The sequence below is a fragment of the Quercus suber genome, unplaced genomic scaffold, assembly GCF_002906115.3.
Source record: "Quercus suber isolate HL8 unplaced genomic scaffold, Cork oak 2.0 scaffold_492, whole genome shotgun sequence".
Lineage (NCBI taxonomy): Eukaryota > Viridiplantae > Streptophyta > Magnoliopsida > Fagales > Fagaceae > Quercus > Quercus suber.
In genome coordinates, this window is record NW_027069941.1 from 493,808 (window position 1) to 511,738 (window position 17,931).

Consider the following 17,931-nt stretch of genomic DNA (forward strand, 5'->3'; position numbering starts at 1 on the left):
CCAAAATTTAATGTGGGCACACATTAAGTCTTGAAACGCAAAAAACGCACATCGGGCAGTCGAAAAGTCGCCAGCATTAGCACGAACCGAAGTGGGGCGATTCGTCTAGAGGGCCCGTAGGTATCAAAACCCTCCTTCCCGTCCGAGGGAACGTGCAGCAGGGTTTTGAGGGGCTATTGTGGGGCCCGTGGGCCTGATAGCCTCAGCCCATCGTGTAGTAGGCCCAATGCCGATGCCGAAGAAGACTGACCATCCAAGGCTAAGTTGGGGAAAGCCTCTTTTTTGACCCACGCCGAGGACCTCTTCGTCCTTGGCATACTAAGGATAATTTTGGGAAGGGACAAGCCTAGAGCAAGCTGTCACATTCACACTTAATGCATTCACCTAACCCCTCTGGCCGCATTAATGGGAATATAACCCCTTAGCAGGGCAACGTTGATCAGAGTGAACCACTTGAGTACTGATAAGGCCTCTGATGGGACGGACGGTCAGAAGAAAGGCGAATGCATGATCAACAGATGGAAGAAGGAGATAGGAAAATGAAGACTATATAAGAAAAACAAGTAAAGTAAGATAGGGGGGAAAAGGAGGAGAAGAAAAGGGGCTCCTCGGCCACGGGCCGAGGAGCATCCCCCCAGTTGTAAATAAATTCTAAGTATTTTTTAATAAAAGAGAGTTGATGCTTGGTGAACGACAGTCAACGCCTAAACCTTCAACCCACTCTCTACAAATTTATTGTTTGGGCTTGTTGGGCTGAAAACCCATTTATACTCAGGGTCAGATCCAAATTGAGTCCCTACAATAGTACTTAATAAAAGCAATATTGGAAAAGTGTTAATCAGTAATGAATTAGCTATTCATAAAAAATAAAAGTAACAAGTTTCAATGCTAGAACTAATGTCTGTTTATTTATTTATTTATTTAGATCTATTGTCTGTCTAAGCAAGCATAAGTAAGATTTGTCAGGAAAATAAAGTCTAGGTGTAAAAAAATTTTAAAAAAAATATGGGTTTAATCCATCGTATTATTGATTTAAGGAATTTTAGTGTGTCAGGTTTTTTTTTTTTTTGAGAAAATTTTAGTGTCTCAGGTGATGAGTAATTTTTAGGTATTATCAAAGAATAAAGAATAATATTTAGTATTCTCACATTTATTGTGGGTCTACTAATTAAATTTACAGTAAAGTCTATCATGAATATAAAAGGAGTATCATTTCTTCATGCTTGGGGGTATCAAAAAATTTTCCTTTAAAAAAAAAAAAGATTTGGTTATAATATGAAAAATCATTTTTCTTTTTACTAAAAAAATATATAAGAAGATGGAAAAAATAAAAAATAAAAAATAAAGTAGTAAAGTATTAATTTAATTTCCCCCACCTACCCTGGAAATGGCCTATTACGTATCTACACAGTACTGAGTCCTGACCTTTCTGATGGTGATTTGCATTATGCGATGTGCCGCTCCAAGTCAAGCATATACTGTTTGGATTCATCCATATGTCCAAGTCTGCCTGCCCATACGACACGAGTGACAGGTGTCCTGGCAACACATTAAAAATATGCTACTCAAAGAAAAAAAATAAAAAAAAATAAAACAAACGTGTCGTATTAAATTAATAATTTTTTTTTTTTTTGTTGAGAATCCACTCAATTAATTAATACTAAATGGGAAATATTTAGCTACTACACCTTAAAAATCATTGTTCCATAAAAAAAAAAAAAAAAAAATTCACTGTTCCATAAAAAAACAATAAACTTAAAAATCATTGAACCACAATATTAAAAAAAAAAAACACCTTAAAAATCATTGTTCCATAAAAAAAAAAAAAAAAAAATTCACTGTTCCATAAAAAAACAATAAACTTAAAAATCATTGAACCACAATATTAAAAAAAAAAAAAAATCTTACTTGAAATTTAGTTGTAACTTAAAAGTGCAACTTTATTTAATATCCCTTTTATTGGATGTAAATTTTGATAAATCTACAATTTGATTATATTTTCTTTTTATGTCTTTCATACTTGCAAAATTTCTAACAAATCAAAGATTAATAGTCATATCATCAATTAAATATTTAAATTTCAAGTTTTTGTAATATAAAATTATGCATAAAAAATAAGTCTATGAATCAAATAGTAAATATCATTATTTTTGACACGAAATTTAACATCTATGTTAAGAACATAAAAAACTTGCAATTCAACTGTTATATTTACAAAATTTGTATCATTGTTAATTTTTTTAGTAGTATCTTAAGGTACAACCCTAACTTTGTTATTTTTTAGATTATTTTGCTGCATTTTTAGCTAAATTTAATTTGTTCTTATTTTTTATCAAGGAAACGATTAGATGACTATCATTAAAAATAAATGTGTTCCAGATATTGATCCCGGACTCCATTCAATTTTTTAAAACCGGAGTCGAAGCTATGCTTGAATGCAAAACAAACACATTTGCACTGCATTGTCATCTCCGGCTAAAACCAGGCTATCATTATTGGCATTGCCAAGTTATAACATTTGGTCCAATGGGGCTACAAGCTTTGCTCAACTTCTTAAGTTTTGAACGTATGTATAAATTTTAGAATCCAGAGAAATAGCAAAACTAAAAGAATCCAACTACAATTATTTTAAGGGGTTACTTGAAAAAACGAGCAACCCCATTTATTTTTTAATTTTTTGACAGCTATAAAGCAAATAATATATTTTATTATGAGATTTATTTAATTATTTAAAAAGGTTTGTTTAATGCTTTTAAGTTTTAGGCCTTGTAAAAGTCAACAAAGCTTAACCCAAGACCGACGTTGTGGACTATTATAGTCTATTTCTATGATCTTTTTTCTATATCAAGGATTCAAGGTGGTAGGTAGGAGATTTTGTTATTTTACTTGTTGGGATGTTAAAAGAATAAGTTTATGATGTTTATAATTGTTAATCCCAAATTTATCTCATAAAATCGAAACCATGGCTAATTTATAAGAGAAATGATGTTCACAATATTTTTACAATATTTTTTATAATAAATTTTAAGTGGAGGTTGTTAATTGTGGGGGCAAAAAAATAATTTTAGTATTAAGTTAAAATTTGAACTAATAATAACTAATTACTTAAAATTTATTGTGAAAATATTATAAAAATATTGTAAATGTAGAACATGTATAATACCAATTCAGGCTAGGAGTCTTGTTTTTAGTTTGGTATCCCTCACCCAAATTATTGCACCTGATACAATTAGTATGAATGGTTAAGATTTAAAGTTTTTTTTAAAATCTCAACCATTAAGTATAAAAAAAATAAAGAAAAGTAAAAAAATAAAGATAAAAAAAAAAAAAAAGTAAAAAAAGTAAAAAAAGTTGCGAATTGGGTGAATTGCACAGTTCAACTGCATTTAGCAACTGCACCGGATCCCAATCCCCCTCACCCCACTGGAGACAATTGAAAAAAGAGAAGAAAAGGTTAAACCATGATTAATTCATATGACCATCAATTCTTAAATCGGTATAGTACAACGCTTGGATCTTTGGTCAATATTGCTGCTATATAAATAGGCTTTGACAGCAAATGTTTGGATGGGACGCGATTCCTATATATTTCTGATGGGACATGATTGTTTTTTACCCTGAATAATTGATTTAGTGACAATGAAACACACGATGGGCCAGAGCCATGTCTAATCTAATGTTTAAAGACTAGCAAGGACGAATAGAGATGGAAATAGGCCCAAATCTTTTACAGTCAAAAGCCCAATAGTAAACATTGTGAGCTAATAAAAAAGCCTACAAATCTCCAAAATCCCTCGTTATATAACAAAAGTTTTAAGTTAAATTATAGATTGCACCCTTTAATTTTACTTAAAATGTTATTTAATTTAATATTTTTATTTTAGTTTAATTCAGTCATCCAAATTTAACTTTGTACAATTTAATCCTCTCGTTTGTCTTCATTAGAATTGTGCCGTTATTGACTACAAAATGATACAGTTTTGATTTTTTTTTTCTTTAATTAAAAAATATGAAAATGTTAATTAAAAAAAAATATAATTAAAATTTTAAATTTTCCTCTAAAAAAAATGCTATCAAGTCCACATCATTATTCGAAATGTCATGTTCAATGAAATCAAGAACTCTTAGGTGTTTGAAATTTCACAAATCATATATACAAATATGGACAAAACTTATATAAGTGTTGTTTCTTAGATTTTCCTCTCAAGATTCTGTAATGTGGCCACTTAACTAAAAAATACATTTTCATCCCATGAGAAAAAAGCCACATAATAGGATCTTAAGAGGGAAACCTAAAAAACAGTACCTAAATACTGTACATAAGTCTTGTCTTACAAATATAACATCAATATTTTTTTGCAAATATACATGTGTTTCAAAAAGAAATGTCTAGAGTTCCAATCCCTCCACCCCAATTATCTAATTACAAAAAATAAAAATAAAAAACCCTTTCATCGTGCAGTACCATGGCCAGTGGCAACTATATTCTATTGTCATAACCTCTCCATGCTAATCTTTAGAGCCACGACTCCTTTCTTCCTTTTATTTTTCTTCATTGAATCAAAGATTTGTAACACGGCAAAGGACCCGAATATATTACACGTGATTACACAGAACATAGAAACTTAAAACAATAGCAAATAATGTGTAAATAAGATGTTATTCTTGAAGAGGAAGAAAACTAGAGATGACGGATCCACTTAGGTGAACTTGACGGTGCGATGCAAATGAGCCATGGATGAACGGATTGCATGTGAACAGGCACCTGGTGGACGGATTTGAAGTCCACGTGGCATTCAACTGATGATTACGTGGCCTCTAAGAAACCTTAAATGGAAACAACTTGTATCTCAAGGTTAACCCTAGCCCACAGAGTCCCAACATGAGTAGAATTCTAGCATAAAGATGATTCTGAAAGATACGCGCATCAATAGAGATCTTCTCCAAAAAAGAAAAGGGTTTGGGGTGCAAGTCAAGGGAGTTAGATTCTACTCTACTATAAAAACCTGAAGACCCTCAGAAAAAGGTATGAATAATTTACTCTAGCTCTCGCACTCTAGAGTTGTAGAAAGGTTTTCTGACTTAACCTTCAGAGGGTCTTTGGCCGGTACCACATTAGTACTCTCCTAGGGTTTTCTCTTTTTGATTGTGCAGGGATCGTTTCGAGTGTGCGAGGACTGTATAGCTCACTGCTGACTTTCTCGGAATCATCAGTTGGCGCTGTCTATGGGAATACGACATCGACTTATAAGTCATTCAAATGTGAAAGCTCAAAAATGTGTAGAAAACATAAGAGTTGTTTAGACCCCCAAATTAAAGTTACGGCTCGATTGATTTTACACTAACTTAATACTAAGGCTGTGTTTGTTTTGGTGGTAAATGATTTCAGGAAATCATTTACCACCTCAGCCCACTGTTTGGAAGACAAGGAAAATAAGGATTTCCGGAAAATATGCTTTAGTTGACCAAAATTTTCACCTTTGACCCGAAAATGATTTTACGGATTTATTTTCCCTTCAAATCATTTCCGGAAAAGAGAGAGCGAGAGAGAGAACGAACCACCAGCGAGAGAGAGAGAGAGAGAGAGAGAGAGCGAGAGAGAGATCGAACCAAACCGAGCTCCGATTCACCACCACAGCCCATCGCCGACATCTATGAGCCTTCGACTTTGCCGACGCCACAAACGGACGAACCCACGAACCGACAAACCCACGATCTTCGACTTCGCCTTCACGCCACGAACCTATCTTCGACTTCGCCGGCGAACCCAGAGTCCAGATCACCACCAAAGATCGATCCACCGAAGATCGCACCCCACCAACGAACCCACGAGGCTTTGACCTTCGACCTTTGAACCATCGCCTTCGACGACCCAGACCTTTGACCCAGAGCTCGTCGTCGACCCAAACCCAGACGGCGACCTATCGCTCTCTCTTTCTCGATCTCGTCGACGACTTAGTTTTGTTTTTTTAAAGTTTGATTGTTGTTGTTGTTGTTGTTGTTGTGTTGTTGTTGCCGGAATTTGTTGTTGTTGTTATTGTTGTGTTGTTGTTGTTGCTAGAATTTGCTGCCGGAATTTGTTGTTGAATTGTAGGAAAATAGTATTTTCCTAATAGAACCAAACACATGAAAATATTTTCCACAATAATTTTTATAATATAACCAAACACTTGAAAATATTCTCCTTTTCCGGAAAATAGCATTTCTAGAAAATAGGTATTTTTCGGAAAATATTTTACGGGAACCAAACGGACCCTAAGTGCGGAATAGTGTAAAAGTGAGTGGATAAACAAATAAGCTGATGTGGATAAACAAAGCATCACAGCAGTAAAATGAAAAGTAAAAGAGTAGGGAAGAAAGATGCAAACGCAAGATAACACACTGATGTGTTATCGAAGAGGAAACCGAAAAACTTGACAAAAAACCTCTCCGCTGCCCTCCAAGCGAAAATCGATCTATTAGACAATCAGTTGGGATACATGAGTTAGCAAGAGACCCTCTAAGCCTAATCTACCCAATGTACCTAGGCCCTCCAAGCTCCTACTCTAACAAGACTTCTCGGAACTGTATCTTGTCTAGTTCTCCAGATCCCGCAACAAGCTTCATGTTGCACCTGCCATCCTTAGCTTCTTCCAATGCTTCCCAGCAACACCAAAACTTCACTTGACACTATGAAAGGGTGTGGTAAGTGTTTGGGCTATGAACTTCTCAATGGTATGGAAATGGAGAGGTAGGAGTTGAGAAAATTCCACAAGAAAATGTGTAGAGGGTTGTGGGTATAACAATCTCTAACTCTCATGGTGTTTGGCTAGGGTTTTCTCTCAGAAGCACTCCTTAACATTTGTGGGTAATGTGAGTATATATAGTGTAGGCACAGAAAGTGTGTATCAGAATAGACATGCTGGCAGAACAGAATGTCTCGTGAGTGTCTCGCAGGAAGGCCTTACCCGCGAGATACTAGTGAGACACAGCTGTCTCCATCCTAGCCTGACTCTTCACATTCCAGCATGTGCAAGGCATATGAGTCACTTTGCGGAATGCTTAGTCGCGAGCTACTCGTGAAAACTCTTCAATCTTCAATTACTTGAGTCTTTACACACACTCTCTCTATTACACAACCCTTACAATCAAATCCCACAATAAATACAGGGTAGAAAAGATTGAACAAAATTACAATTAAAATTGGCACGAAATAAAAGCCAACAAAACACATAGTTGTAAATAACAACTTTACAAAATGCTTCCTAGATAAAGAATTGCATGGTACTTACTTGTTCGATGGCGACCACCAACAGCGTCCAAAGAGACGAGCCGCAACCCACTACCCTAGAAAGGCAGGTCCAACCCCTTATAGTAGCAGTGGAACCTTTCACCAAACAAAATCAAGACCTAGAAGAGCAGCTGCGTCAAAAGAATGTGGGACACAACACCCATGAGGAGGACCAAGAAGGTACCAGTGCTGAACGAAAAGACCAAGAGGGGCCGGAAGAAAGTAATGCCCCAAGTAAACTAATGCTGAGCCGTCCATCAATCACTGATACGGCTCCACCGCACATTGTTGCAGAGATGCAGATGATGAGAGAATGAATGAATTTTATGATGAACGCCCTTAAGGGGAAAGTATCAAGCTACCTTGATGACTTGGTCCACCGAACAGATTTTCCATTCACAGCACCCGTCACTTTTGTCCCCTTTCCACCAAAGTTTCGTATGCTGCAGGTAGAAAACTATGACGAAAACAAGGACCTGTTGGATCGCTTGGAGTCTTTCAAGACCCTGATGCACCTTTAGGGGGTGCAGGACAAGATCATGTGCAGAGTTTTCCTAACCACGCTAAAGGGCCCTGGGAGGATCTAGTTTAGCAGGCTGACGCCTAACTTAATCAGCACCTTCAAGGAGTTAAGCACCCAGTTCGCCTCACATTTCATCGGTGGACACAGGTACAAAAAGTCCACTGATGCCTAATGAACATCAACCAACGAGAAGACAAGACGATGAGGTCTTACATAACCCGCTTTAACAAGGAGGCTCTTTTAATTGACGAAGCGGATGACAAGATTCTCGTAGCAATGTTCACTAATGGGCTACGAAAGGGTAAGTTCCTATTCTCTCTATATAAGAACGATCCAAAAATCATGTCGGATGTACTCTATAGAGCTACCAAATATATGAATGCGGAGGATGCATTATTGGCCCGAGAGGAGAAGCCCAGAAAGAGGGAAAGACAAGAGGACACTCGGCAAGATAGGGGGCTAAATTCACAAATTTCACACTACTGACGGCCTCGATCGATCAAGTCCTGATGCAAATCAAGGACGAAGGAGCCTTGACATTTCCCGGTAAGCTGAAGGAAGATCCTAATAAGAGGTCTAGGGACAAGTATTGCCGGTTCCACTGTGATCACGACCATGATACATCTGACTATTACGACTTGAAATAACGAATAGAAGCCTTTATCTGACAAGGGAAGCTGCAGAGATTCGTTAGCAAGGAGAGGACAGATCAACTACAAGAACAGGCTCCCCGACGGGAGAATGAGTGCCCCAGGTCACTTGTGGGGGACATAAGAATGATTGTAAGGGGCACGACGACCACTAGGTCATCCAAAAAGGCCAAGAAAACTTACCTAAGGATGATTCAGAATGTACAGTTAATGGGCTCCATACCAAAGATGACATGAATGGACAATCCCGTCATTGGGTTTTCAGAGGAAGATGCCTGGTGTCTTCACCACCCACATGACGATGCACTCGAAGTTAGCATATGAGTAGGAGATTACAATATGCACCGAATTTTGGTTAACAATGGCAGCTCGGCTGACATCCTTTATTACCCAACATTCCAACAGATGAGAATTAATAGAGAACGATTGAATCCAACGAATGCTCCATTCATTGGATTTGGAGGAACATGGGTCTTCCCATTTGGTGTAGTCACATTATCCGTGACGGTAAGCGACTACCCCTAATAGATCACTAAGGACGTAACCTTCCTTGTGGTCGACTGCTCGTCCGCATACAATGCAATCATAGGGCGGCCTACCCTTAACTCATGGAAGGCTGTAACCTTAGCTTACTACTTGATGATCAAATTCCCAACGGATTACGAGGTAGGAGAACTGCTCGAAAATCAGGAGGCTACGCGTGAATGCTACATAGCAATGATGGAGATGGATGACCACCTCCAGATCACCAACATAGAAGAAAATTAAACAACCACAGAGCCCGTGGAAGAGCTCGAAGAGATACCCCTAGACGACTCTAGAAATGATTGAATAACGAGGATTGGTACCCTCGCCAGCCCAATGGTTTGCCAAGAGTTGACAGCCTTTCTTAGGAATAACCGAGACGTATTTGCTTACAGTCATGAAGACATGCCAGGGATAGATCTCGCCATTATGGTGCACAGACTGAACATATCACCCACCTTCACACCCATTCGTTAGAAGAAAAGGGAATTCGCCCCTGAACGAGACTAAGCTATAGCGAGGAAGTTCGCAAACTACAAGAAGCGGGCTTCATTAGGGAAGTCTACTACCCCGATTGGTTGGCAAATGTGGTAATGGTCAAGAAAACCAATGAAAAGTGAAGAATGTGTGTTGATTTCACGGACCTGAATAAGGCATGTCCAAAAGATAGTTACCCTCTCCCACGGGTTGATATCCTGGTTGACTTTACGGCATAACATCAGTTGCTGAGCTTCATGGACGCTTTTTCAGGCTACAATCAAATCAGGAGGGACGAAGCCGGTCAGGAGAAGATTTCGTTCGTCACTAGCCAAGGCCTCTTCTACTATAAAGTAATGTCATTCGGCCTCAAAAACGCAAGAGCGATGTATCAAAGGCTAATGAACAAGATGTTCGCACAGCAGATTGGGAGAAACATCTAGGTCTATCTGGACGACATGCTGGTAAAAAGCAGAAGGGAGGAAGACCACTTGGAGGACCTCAGAGAAACATTCGACACCCTTCGCTCCTACAACATGAGACTCAATTCAAAAAAATGTGCTTTCGGAGTTACAGTAGGAAAGTTCCTAGGGTTCATGGTGTCTCAAAGGGGCATCAAGGCCAACCCGGACAAGATCCAGGCCATAATAGAGATGACACCTCCAAGGAATGTCAAAGAAGTCTAAAGCCTTAACGGCAAGATAACGGCGCTCAACAGATTTGTATCAAGGGCGACGGACAAGTGTTTGTCATTCTTCCGAACGTTGAAGAAGTCTTTTGAATGGACGATTGAGTGTTAGCAAGCATTCAAGGATCTGAAAGCTTATCTCTCATCTCTTCCGTTGCTGAGTCCTTCCTAGCCTGGAGAAGAACTATTCCTTTACTTAGCAATATCCCCAGCGGCTGTTAATGCAGCGTTAGTTAGGGAAGAAGATAGGGTATAGAAGCCGGTGTACTACGTGAGTCGTATGCTCCGAGGTGCAGAAGGGAGATACCCACCAATGGAGAAGCTCACCTTCGCTCTAGTTACTGCGGCTCGAATACTCAAGCCTTACTTCCAAGCTCATATAGTGATCATCCTAATGGATAAGCCTTTAAGGCGAACAATGAGTAATCTTGAAACTGCCAGGCGAGTGGCGTTATGGGCAATTGAATTGAGCAAATTCAACATACAATATAGCCCTCGCACTGCCATTAAAGGACAGGTGGTCGCTGACTTCATTGCAAAATTCGCCAACATAGAAGGACAGGGGGCAGAAGAGGTCCCACAATGGAGCATCCACACAGACGGATCCTCCAATTAGCAAGCAGGTGGAGCCAGAGTGATACTTCATAGCCCAGAAGGGGATAAGATCGAATGCATGGTCCTTCTGGACTTCCCTACAACGAACAATGAAGTGGAGTATGAAGCCTTAGCAGCAGGACTGGACCTCGCCATGGTCGCATGAGCTGAAAATTTAGTCCTCTACTATGATTGCCAAGTGGTGATAAGTCAAGTTAGCGGAGAATACGTCTGCAAGAATGAATGGATGAAAAAAATATCTGGAACAGGTGAATGATCAGGTCAATAATCTCTGAGCCAAGTTCATTCAAATCTAGAGGAAGGAGAACGAGCACGCCGATCGACTCGCTAAAGCAGTGTTAGCAGAACATATGGTCATCCCTAGCCAGGTACATTTTTTCGTTCAAGTCTCACCACTAATAGACTGCGTCAGTGTAAAGGAGGTTGGATTCGAGAACTATTGGACAACACCAATAGTGTCCTACTTGAAGGAGGGCGTGCTACTAGAAGAAAAGGAGGCTGCCAAAAAAGTAAAGGTCCAAATAGCCCGCTTCATCCTGATCAAAGACGTTTTCTACAAAAAAGGATTCTCTCGACCCTACCTAAGATGTCTCGGCCCCGAAGAAGCAGATTATGTTATGAGAGAAGTTCACGAGGGAATTTATGGGAACCACTCAGGATCTCGCTTGTTAGTATAAAAGCTGATCAGGGCAGGATAATATTGGCCAACCATGCAGAAGGATGCCCATGCATATGTGAAGGCTTGCGACAAATGTCAAAGGTTTGGCAACCTCATCAAGCAACCAATAGAGGAGCTTACCCCTATGGTGGCCCCGTGGCTGTTTGCTCAATAGGGGCTAGATATCATGGATCCATTCCCAACAGCCGTAAGGCAATTAAAGTTTCTAGTGGTTGGTATTGACTACTTCACCAAATGGGTGATAGCGGAAGCCTTAACCATTATTAGAGAGAAGAATATACGAAGTTTCATATGGAGGAACATCATATACAGGTACGTCATACCTAGAATACTCATCTCAGACAATAGGAAACAGTTCGACAATGACGTATTCAAAGACTTCTACTCGGAGTTGGGTATCAAGAACCATTACTCATCACCCGCCCACCCATAGGCCAACAGGCAAGTTGAGGTGGCAAACCGATCATTGCTCAAAATAATCAAGACTCGGCTTGAAGGGGCAAAGGGTATATGGTCAGAGGAGCTGCCAAGTGTTTTATAGGCATACAAGACAACGGTACTAACACCTACAGGAGAGACCCTGTTTCGGCTAGCATACGAGAGCGAGGCAGTCATCCTGGCGAAAGTAGGACTTATAAGCTACAGGGTGGAAAACCATGATGAAAGCAAGCATGATGAAACCATGCGCTTACAGTTGGACCTGATGGACGAAGTGAGAGCAACAACCGAGCAAAGATTAGCACGGTACCAGAATCTCATAACCAAGCACTATAACTTTAAGGTCAAACATAGGGACTTCCAGGTAGGAGATCTTGTCCTAAGGAAGGTAATGGGCACAACAAAAGACACCTCCCAAGGAAAGTTGGGACCTACCTAGGAAGAACCATACAGAATTGCGTTGTGGTATAGGAAGAGGACCTACCACCTGGAAACACTAGACGGACAAAAGCTACATCACCTATAGAATATGGAGCACTTGAAAAAGTACTACTAGTAGACGATTAGCAACACCTTCTCATTGCCAGTTTATTTCTTTCTAGTTTTATAGTTTTTATTATCTACCTTTGAAGCCTAAGGGCAAGTTTTGTTTTATTTTTAAGAACAATTTATACACATGAACTACCATTATAATAAGAGGAATACTCAGATATGACTGATGTGTTTTTCTACGAAATTTTATTAAGTCCATAAAGTGGATGATTCATCCCAAAAGAAGGGATAGTTTGTTAAGTCCATAAAGCGGACGGTTCATCCCAGAAGGATGGATAGTTTGTTAAGTCCATAAAGTGGACGGTTCATCCCATTGGGACAAATAAATTATTAAGTCCATAAAGTGCACGGTTCATCCTAGAAGAAGGGATAGTTTGTTAAAGTCCATAAAGTGGACGGTTCATCTCATTGGGACGGATAAATTATTAAGTCCATAAAGTGGACAGTTCATCACTGAAGGATGGATAATTTGTCAAGTCCTTAAAGTGGATGGTTCATCCCATTGGGACGGATAATTTATTAAGTCCATAAAGTGGATGGTTCATCACTGAAGGATGGATAATTAGTGAAGTCCATAAAGTGGACGGTTCATCCCATTGGGACGGATAATTTACTAAGTCCATAAAGTGGACGGTTCATCCTAGAAGGATGGATAGTTTGTTAAATCTTAATGTGGACGGTTCATCCTATTGGGACAGATAATTTGTTAAGTCCATAAGTGGACAATTCATCCCTAAAGGATGGATAATTTGATAAGACCATAAGGTGGATGATTCATCCTAGAGTGGACGAATATAAAGATGGTCCATTAAGTGGACGGTTTATCCCATCATGAGGACGGATCTATTATTAACAAAAAATTCTTCGCAAAAAAGAATGGATAGACCTATTAAGTTATTACTAATTCGTGAAATGGATGACCTCAAAAGCATAAGGCGGACGGGTCCACAGAGTCATCCACAAAAGAACTATAAGGCTCAAATAAAATCCACAATGTAGACAGGTCAAACAGGACGGACCCATTGCATTTATTCAAAAACAATTAAGCAAAATAATGGACGGGTATCAGAATAAGTTAACCAATGCTTAAAGCCCAAAAAGGGCGATGTTCATATACAAAAAAAAGTGATGGTTAAAACATCAACTATTCTTAAAAAACCTTTACATTCAAAAAACCTTTACATTCAAAAAAAAAAAAAAAAACCAAGGAAGGGGGGTGTTTTCAACATTCTCTTGAACGAATCTCTCAGGTTAACGGCTGTCACCCTCGACGGGCTGAACTTGGGGAGTTGACTCCCCGTCGCCAAGAGCCGCATCATTTGCAAAGAGATCCCCCGTGCTCTCAAAGGTGACGGGCTGAGCAATTGTTTGAGCTTGGTCATCAATATGAAGCATAGAAAAGTCAAGATCAGGGTAAGCTTTCTTGGCCTGACTGACAGCATCGTCAAATCTGTTCATGTAGGAGACCGTGAGCTCCTCTATGAGGGCATTGGAGTCGTGATATTCATGGACTGCTGCCTCCTTTGCTTGACAGAGTTGATCCTTGGCATCCTTAATCTCTTTCTCCTTATCCTTTAGAACATTTTTCAGGGTCTCCGTATAATCCTCAAGTTCTTTCCTAGCCGTCTCTGACATAGTAAATTTCTTGTCCATGCCCACCTTCCAAGCTTTGAGACCGTTCAGCTCATCCTCCGTCTCATTGGCCTTCGTCTTAACTCAGTCCAGCGTTGTCTCATGATTCAGGCACCATCCCATGAGCCCCTTCATCATCACCATCGCTTGAAACAAAGATGGTTAGTGTGGCAAGGTAAGTGGATGGAAAGGATATGAACTAGACGAACATGGCTTACCTGAGCAATATTGAAGAACCTTGTCTCCCTCATGGCTTCCGTAGCATGGTTGCCTAAATCCTCATAATCTTCAAATGTCATGATGGAAGATAGTCTCTCCAAGGCATATTTTGAATCCTCACGGAGGAGGATGGGTGGCTTCTCCTAGGATGTAAATGGACCCTTCATAAAACCATTCCCCGCACCATATTTAATAGTGGTGACCGTCTTCTCAACCTCTAGACCAAGGATGGGATCCACAGTGACTTTAGGCTTCTTAGGGAGACGGTCTTGTTTCTTCGGTTGTTTTCTCTTTGTGGACGGTTTGGATGAAACCGTCCCCCTATGGGGTTGACTTCCGACCTCTTTCTTCTTGGCAGCCTGTTGTTTAATGGCAGCCCTTCTCTTAGCAGCGTCCATCTTTGCAAAAGTGGACGGACACGCTTTGATGCATGATTTAAGAATAAACAGTTAAAATTAAGTATTAGAGGACGGGTTTACGGCTTCTAACTTAAGCGTCGTATCGACGGGCTGCTGTGGTTGGCTCTGGTCTGTCGTAGTACCAATGGAGTGTATCTAAGGTGACCAACTTGGACCATATGCTCTCTTCTAGCTTAGACTTGCTAAAAATTTTCTCCAAAAAGCTCCGCTGCTATAACAAGACTTGTGGACGGGCCCAAATTGTGAAAAAGAAAAACGACAGTTAGAGTGACACTTTAGATAGAAATTAAACAGAATATAGACGGCTACATACCAGACAGAGAAATTATGGCCCATGTTGTGTCGATGGGCATGAATTCAGTGTCACCAGGACGACACATCCATTCGTTACCTTCCATGAAAAAATAACGACTTTTCCAATCCCTGCTGGAATTTGGGGTCTCACACATGAGCCTTAGCAAAGGGCTCCTAGGCACAAAACTGTACATGCCCTTTGACTGGGCAATCTCATCACGTCGGTAACAATGCAAGAATTCTCGCACCGTCAACCTCTTGGCACCATTAGACATTGCCACGCATAAAACTTCCACGCCTAGGAAGACCTTCCAAGCGTTTAGGGAAATCTGATTGACGAACAAACCTAAGTGTTGGAGGAGTTGACGGTGTAGTGAACTTAAGGGGAATTTGAACCCTGCCTTCAGCATTTGCTCGTAAACCCCGACACCTTCAACACCGTTATAGTAGCATTTCTCCGACTTATAAGGAAGATGGATAGGTATGTTGTCAGGAAATTAGTACTTAGCCTTAAGTGTTTTGAAGTGAGGTTCTTTGATCGTGGAGTTAAAATCATTGACCATCCATATGGGTAACATGACGAACTACCTAAGTCCATCAGGACCCATGACGAATTGAACTGGGGGCTCGGCATCATCCAGGCCTTCACTATTCTCATCCTCTGGCCTTCCTGTCTCCAAACCCTTATACCTTGAAGAAGGAGAACTGGCTAATGAACTCCTTTCTTCACTTAGACTATCAGGGTCTTTGTGACCTGACGGGTACACTTCATCGTAGCCCATTCCATCACGGACAAACGACTGGTTACACGACACACTAGACATGACCTACATGTGACGGTAAAGCCTAAGACTCTGAGGGTCTATAATGGATGATTGTAGTGCGAAGTATAGAAATAAAAAGTGCCAATAGATTAAGGAAATACTTACCTGGTTGTGGTTAGATGAAAAAGAAGTGTTGATGATAGATGCAATAGTTGAACGGTGCTTTCGTCTGATGATGATGACGGGTACGCTCTGATCATAAAATTTCAATTGGAGGTTGAGAAATGAGGTTTAGAGCCTGGTTTATATAGAGAGAATAGCATGAAAGACGAAGGGACGCCTCGATCCCAGTTAGCAACCATTTAGAAAACACCACATGTCCCCTGTCACTAATGATCTTAAGATAGCCTGTCAAGGCTACGGATGTTCCTCAAGAGGTAGGATTTAGCTGTCACCCCACGGGTCCTTCCACTCATAGGTCACTGACCCATAGGATGAGAGGGCAACTGAAAAGGAAGAAAACCAGAGATGACGGATCCACTTAGGTGGACTTGACAGTGCGATGCAAATGAGCCATGGATGAATGGATCGCAAGTGAATAGGCACCTGGTGGACGGATCCAAAGTCCACGTGGCATTCAACTGATGATTACGTGGCCTCCAAGAAACCTTAAATGGAAACGACTTACATCTCAAGGTTAACCTTAACCCACAGAGTCCTAACATGAGTAGAATTCTAGCACAAAGAGAATTCTGAAAGATACGCGCATCAGTAGAGATCTTCTCCAAAAAGGAAAAGAGTTTAGGGCGCAAGTCATGGGAGTTAGTTTCTACTCTACTATAAAAACCCGAAGACCCTCAAAAAAAGATACGAATAATTTACCCTAGCTCTGACACTTTAAAGTTTTAGAAAGGTTTTCTGACTTAACCTTTGGAGAGTCTTTGGCCAGTACCACATCGATACTCTCCTAGGGTTTTCTCTTTTTGATTGTGCAGGGATTGTTTCGAGTGTGTGAGGACTGTGTAGCTCACTGGCGATTTTCTCGGAATCATCAATTCTCATGTCAAATACACTTGTGTTGCATAATCTCAAGAGAAATTTGGTAATTGGCATTATACTATCCAATAAAAGTAGAGGCTAAGTAGAGGCTAAGTAGGTACGGTTATTGAATCTACACATTGTGAGAGAAAATACATATAATTGATGCACGAGATATTTTTTTAGATTTATAATTTCCTATTGACATAGTTACTTATGAGATGGTTTCATGAGATTTTTCTCTCTCACAACATGTGTAGGTCTCACATGTTATGAGAATGTGATTTCTTGATGAAACTATTTCATGAGATTCATTTTCCCCCTAAAGACAGAATACCTTATATCCTTCCACAACATTTAGAAATTTAAAATAATAAGAATAAGGGGTTGTGCACTTGTGATATTCCTTTAAATTTTTTTTTTTTTGGCTCCAATTGTTATGGTTCTCATGTTAAATTAATATAGGCAAAAATACACTTTATTTACTCCTTAAACTTTGATTGGTTATCATTATATTCTGCTAAGTTTAAAAATTTCATTTTAGTCCATTAACTTAATAATGTGAATACTTTAGACAAAAGTTTCCATAAACTCCCTTAAATGGCGTTTTTTTTTTTACATAAAAAAATAATTTTAGAGATTATTTTATTAATTTATGCAAACAAAAAAGAATGAAATTTTATAAACTTAAAAGATTAAAATGAGAATTGGTCAAAGTTAATAGAATAAAATGATAATTTTTAAATATAGTGGACAAACAAAAATTGATCAAAGAATTGATGGACTACAATAATAATTTTTGAACTTAATAATGAACTAAAAAGATAATTGATCAAAGTTATAAGAAGTAAATTGTAAAGTGTAAAGTGTATTTTTTTTTTCTTAGAATATATTTAAGGCCACTCAAGGTGTTTAATCTTCTAGATTAAAACCACTATAATCAGACACTGCAATAACATTTTGTATTTCACATTAGACAAAAGGGAGTGGGGAACAAAGCTATACAACAGTACATTGAAGGAAGGAATATAAATATTTAAAAAAAGAAAAAAAGAAAAAAGGGATCGTGTTGAGAGTGGGATTTGAACCCACGCCCTTTCGGACCAGAACCTTAATCTGGCGCCTTAGACCAACTCGGCCATCTCAAC

General features: G+C 39.3%; 1 non-coding gene across 1 annotated transcript; it reads right to left on the bottom strand.

Moving 5' to 3' along the window:
- Nucleotides 1-17,850: 17,850 nt before the first annotated feature.
- Nucleotides 17,851-17,931, bottom strand: TRNAL-AAG (transfer RNA leucine (anticodon AAG)). The gene has a single exon. It is a non-coding gene; the product is annotated as a tRNA-Leu (tRNA).